This window comes from Tachypleus tridentatus, chromosome 12 (assembly GCF_004210375.1).
Source record: "Tachypleus tridentatus isolate NWPU-2018 chromosome 12, ASM421037v1, whole genome shotgun sequence".
Classification (NCBI taxonomy): Eukaryota; Metazoa; Arthropoda; class Merostomata; order Xiphosura; family Limulidae; genus Tachypleus; species Tachypleus tridentatus.
The window spans coordinates 125,148,773-125,154,872 of NC_134836.1; positions in this window are offsets into that span (position 1 = coordinate 125,148,773).

The window sequence follows — 6,100 nt, forward strand, 5'->3', positions numbered from 1 at the left end:
GAACACGAATGAATACATCCAAAAATGAGTAACATCCTATCAGACACGAACAAATTTAAACCAATACACACAAATCTAACAAAGACACACGAGACGCAACTGAACAAATTACTACTAAAATGAAAAAAGCCAACACAATTTCACAAACACTTTATTCCTACCTACGTAAAACTGACTCACGCACACCGCAAATATACGGCATCCCTAAACTCATAAACCAGATTGTCCATTACGACCAATAATGTCCACATATGAATCGTTTAATTACAATCTTGGTAAATACATAGCATGGACATTCTCCAAATATGTAACATCAGCCAGCTCATTCATCAAAGACTCTTTTAATTTCAAGTCTAATCTAAATCAACTTAATCAAAAGCCTTAATGGCCAGTTTCGATGTTATATCCCTTACAGAAGTTCCAATCACTGAAGCCTGCAAGATAGCCTTATATCCGAGAAGAGATTTGTTACTTTTGAATATCAGCTTTGATCCTTCTTCGGTCATGTGAACCTGACGATGACCGAAGAAGGTCGAAACGTTGTTCGCTCTTCTATGTAAAGTGTTTTCTCAGCCCAAACGAGCCGTTTTTTCTTTTGCATATACCTCAACAAGTGGGTTTCTCGTCATCACTGATCTATATCCGAGACCCCAACCCAACTATAGACATTCCTGTAACCAGTTAGCAACCCCATAGAATTCACCACGATAAAGACAAACTTCATGTTCAACAACCACACCTATTTACAAACAAATGGCCTTAGCATGGGCAACCCAGTATCACCAGTTCAAGCCAATATTTTATGACACAAGTTGAAAGACAAGCAATTAACACAGCATTACATCCACCACTATACTGGTACAGATATGTAGATGACACGGTTGCGGGATTCACATCTACAGAACACACACTTTTTTTTTCAATCACATTAACTCTATACATCCCAACATTAACTTCACATGTGAACAGGAAGAAAGCAATCAAATATCATTTCTTAACCTCAAAATTACAAGAACCGACACAATTCAAAACAGAAATCCACCGAAACACTACACTGACAAACACCACACCAACATTAATAAAATACAATGTGATAACTGCCACGACTTCTATATTGAGAAACAAGTGGAAAATGGAAACCAGATTCAAAGAACATAAAAAGTCACCTTCACACGTTTTCGAACACTGCAAGTCAAATAAACACAACATAACCATAGAAAACACTCAAATACTAAATAAAGAAACAAACATAAACAAACGCAAAATTAAAGAAGCCTTACTTATACAACAACTTAAACCAAAATAAACCAATATAAAGGAACGCCTTTATACCTTTATTAATATAATAAAATAAATAAAATTATATATTCAAACATCTAATACCGCCCTCTACATTTCGACACACAGTTACACAACCCCTTTCAAACATGTGGTCAGTTTCCAGTCAGTTACCTCTTTCTTTGTGAACCTGACGATGACCGAAGAAGGTCGAAACGTTATTCGCTCTTCTATGTAAAATATTTTCAACCCAAACGAGCCGTTTTGCATATAAATTCTCAACAAGTGGGTTTTCGACATCACTGAAGAAGTACTCTATTTATATAAATAATAAACACTGGTCACTAGAAATGATTTGGTAGTTGTTATATATGTTAGACATTTGTTACTAGATGTGGTGAAGAGGTACTATATACTTATTATAATCACTGGTCACTAGAAATGATTTGGTAGTTGTTATATGTTACACATTTGTTACTAGATGTGGTGATGAAGTATTCTGTATATATATAATAAACACTGGTCACTAGAGATTTCTATTTGTATTTATACACTCGTTATTAGAACATATTAGCAATAACCAAGAAAACAAAACCAATACCAGATTAGTTTTATATTCTCTATAGTTGTAGCTTTAGAAACCTTGTTATCATAACTACACAACTCAACTTCGTTCGTTCTCTGATGCTCAAAAATGCTTCATCTGCGTCGTCCAGGCACACTGCGGTATGTCAGCCAACTTACTAGTCTAGAATTCCAGTTTCGATACCCGTGTTGTGCAGAGTACAAATAGCATATTGTGTAGTTTGGTGTTTAATTACAAAGAAACGTTACCAGTTTCCTTGTATAATGTTCAGCATATTAATTTAATAACCAAATCAGAAGCTCCTGGTTTTGTTTTACTCTAGGTAACAGTATGCAGGGTACCGAATATAAGGTAGGTCTGGTGCAGAATACGTCCATTAAACTGTTGTGATAAGCGTTATTTACAGCGCTTTGGGAGACACGTGTTGAGAAATAGACAACGATTTCGCAACTATTTAGTAAACATAAAGCATTGGTTTTCTATAACGTAATTGATCATAAGTTATACACCTATAAAAATATTTATGTAGTTACAAATTCACCAATTTATGCGTAAGTTCATGTCGATAAACAGAAAATTATGATTATAACATTCCATTCGAGACTTGATAAATAACTATACATTTTGTACATTCTTCATTTGGGTCATTTGTTACTAGGCCTTATACATTAGGTGTAGTAATTGTTTGTTTGTTTTTTAATTTCGCGCAAAGCTACACGAGGGCTATCTGCGCTAGCCGTCCTTAATTTAGTAGTGTAAGACTAGAGGAAAGCAGTTAGTCATTACCCCCACCGCCAACTCTAGGGCTACTCTTTACCAACGAATAGTAGGATTGACCGTACCATTACAATGCCCCCACGGCCGAAAAGGTGAGCATGTTTTGTGTGAGGGGATTCGAATACGCGATCCTTGAATTACGAGTTAAGCGTCTTAACCATCTGGCCATGCTGGTCCAACGTAAGATAAAGACAAACATATGTAATTACTGATCGACGATTTTTTTTTGCATGAAGTGACACTGACGAGTACGTCAGGTCTATTTGTTCCATTTTTCCTTGAAATGTTACGACTGTGAATGACACTGATGGGTGCGTTAAGCCTATTTGTTCCATTTCCCTTGAAATGTTACGACTGTGAATAACACTGACGGGTACGTTAGCCCGTTTGTTCCATCCCCTTGAAATGTTACGACTGTGAATAACACTGACGGGTGCGTTAGGCCTATTTGTTCCATTCCCCTTGAAATGTTACGACTGTGAATAACACTGACGAGTACGTTAGGCCTATTTGTTCCATTCCCCTTGAAATGTTACGACTGTGAATAACACTGACGGGTGTTAGGCCTATTTGTTCCATTCCCTTGAAATGTTACGACTGTGAATAACACTGACGGGTACGTTAGGTCTATTTGTTCCATTTTCCTTGAAATGTTACGACTGTCTATTTGTTCCCCTTGAAATGTTACGACTGTGAATGACACTTATGGGTACAAGCCTATTTGTTCCATTCCCTTGAAATTACGACTGTGAATAACACTGATGGGTACGTTAGCCTACTTGTTCCATTCCCCTTGAAATGTTACGACTGTGAATGACATTTATGGGTACATTAAGCCTATTTGTTCCATTTTCCTTGAAACATGACTGTGAATGACACTTATGGGTATGTTAGGCCTATTTGTTCCATTCCCCTTGAAATGTTACGACTGTGAATGACACTGACGGGTACGTTAAGCCTATTTGTTCCATTCCCCTTGAAATATTACGACTGTGAATAACACTGATGGGTACGTTAGGCCTACCTTTTCCATTCCCCTTGAAATGTTACGACTGTGAAACCGTTAAAGAAAATCACAACTTTTCTGAACATGCTCGCCCTTTCAACCGTGAGGGTATTATAAATTGACGGTCAATTCCACGATTCGTTGGTAAAAAGTAGCTGAAGAGTTGGCGATGGGTGGTGTTGATTACTTTCCTTCCCTCTAACCTCTCACTTTAAAATTAGATGGCTAACGCGGATAGTCCATCGCGTAGATTTTGGTGAAGTTCAAAAAAACAAAAAAAGCACGTTTGTTATAAATTGAGAAGGTGTACAAACACATTCCTTCAGAAGTCTCAAAATCAGAGTACATAATGAAGTTATAATAAAATATGTAATTCATGTTCTATAAACATCATTCACAACCACCTTGATGTTTCCTGTGAGCAAGACGTCAGTGAACATACAAAACGCGGCATAATCGTGAAACAGCAAAGTTCAACAGGGAGTCACAGATACACAATCATTGTGACGGTGAGTTAGGCTCAGTGTCGTCACAAAACACCCATAACAACAACGAAACTATGAGCTTTTAGGTAATGTAATCATGACACCAGTCCTATCTCTATACAACCTGTTGTGGTGGGAAAACCACGTCCAGTTTAAAACGTAGTGTAATCTATATTTTGGTTTATTTTCTACAGTTAACCGGTTGACATTCAGTCAGTAGAACATTGTCTCAAAGCAAACACCCAGGGCACAAAACGTTATGCTCAAATCAAACGACCAAGTCATAAAAGGTTATATCCAAATCAAACGACCAAGTTACAATATGTTATATTCAAATCAAACAACCAAGTTACAATATGTTATAGCCAAAGTAAGAACTCATGTTACGTTTATATTCTAATGTGAAATATTCGTAACCAACAGATCTAAACCCAAGAATGTACTATATTCCATGTAGTACCAAGCGTGAAGAGAGATACATTCGAAGTCGTTTATCCATGTTCAACTTTTCTCACTTGTAACCAAACTTGCTGAATGACAGCTGTTAGTTGAACACGGGAAGGGCTCTTTCAGAGTAGAGTTTCTGTCCAGAAAATTCCCTGAGTTTTTATTTACTTGGAAAGAACTTGACAAATGAGTTACACTTGAAAGGACTCACTTTTGTGAGTGTTTGTTTTGTAAGAAAGACCTGAAGTCTTCAGTTGCAATGAAAAATGTCCGCATTTCTGTTTTTTTGAAATCAAGAGTAAATGTGACCCAAACACACCGTCAGATATATTGCAAGTTTAAGGAAGGGACAGGTTCCTGAAACACTTCGATCTTTCTCGAGAGTTTGTGTTTTCCTTATAGTAAAGCCACCTCAAGCTATCATCAGTCAGTCCACCGAGAATCGAACTCCTGATTTTAGCGTTGTAAATCCGTAACAATGGGATACTTTTCTCGATAGAAAGTTCAATAATTTGTAGCCTGGAATTGCATTTGCACTATCATTTTAGAAGTCAAAATGTTATATTGTCAGTTTCTTCAATCTTACTGAGAGGGTAGTTCACCCTCCCCTGTATTAGATGACAGAGGACCCATATAAAGCGAGAAACCTTATGTGTAATTTTATTTTGGGTAGAACAGTGCTGAAGTCGGACTCTGGTTGGAAAGAGTTTGAAACTGTGGACTACAGTATTAAGAAGTTTATACTTAAAGAGCATAGATGTAGATCTGTTCTTATATTTTGACTTTGGCATGATTTAGTATGTTGTCTGTACAGTTATGTTAACATGTGGGGAAGTTCTGTCGAATAAATTTATGGAGTATTAACTTTTAGTTCGTAGACGAGTGACCCTATCGGCCGAATGCCCTCTGTTGCTTTGAACTTATATCTCCATAAAATATTCCACCCTACACGCACATCTGTTAAATATAAAACATGAAACACTGAGTAACATCGGTTGAAACAAAACGTTAAGTTCACCTAACATAATACTATTTTTCTAAGCTGTACGGTTGCGTTTGAAACTCATCACGTGATGTTTGTAACATATCCATATCTACGAATGCAAAATGGCCATTGCCAAGCGTTTATAAAGGGTTTGTTTGTTTTTTTTTAATTTCGCGCAAAGCTACACGAGAGCCACCTGCGCTAGCTGTCCCTAATTTAGCACTGTAAGACTAGAAGGAAGGCGGCTAGTCATCACCACCCGCTGCCAACTGTTGGGCTACTCTTTTACCAACGAATAATAGAATTAACCGTCACTTTATAACGCCCCCACGGCTAAAAGGTCGAGCATGATTGTTGTGACGGGGATTCGAACCCAAGACCCTCAGGTTAAGAGTCAATCGCCCTAACCATGTTTATAAAGAGAAACGATTGTAACGGTTACTAAAAGCAAACATTTCTTTGTGATTAAGGTGTTTTGTAAATCATTGTATCAGACGCCACATGTGTTTATGGTGTTCACGGTGTCGCTACTGGTG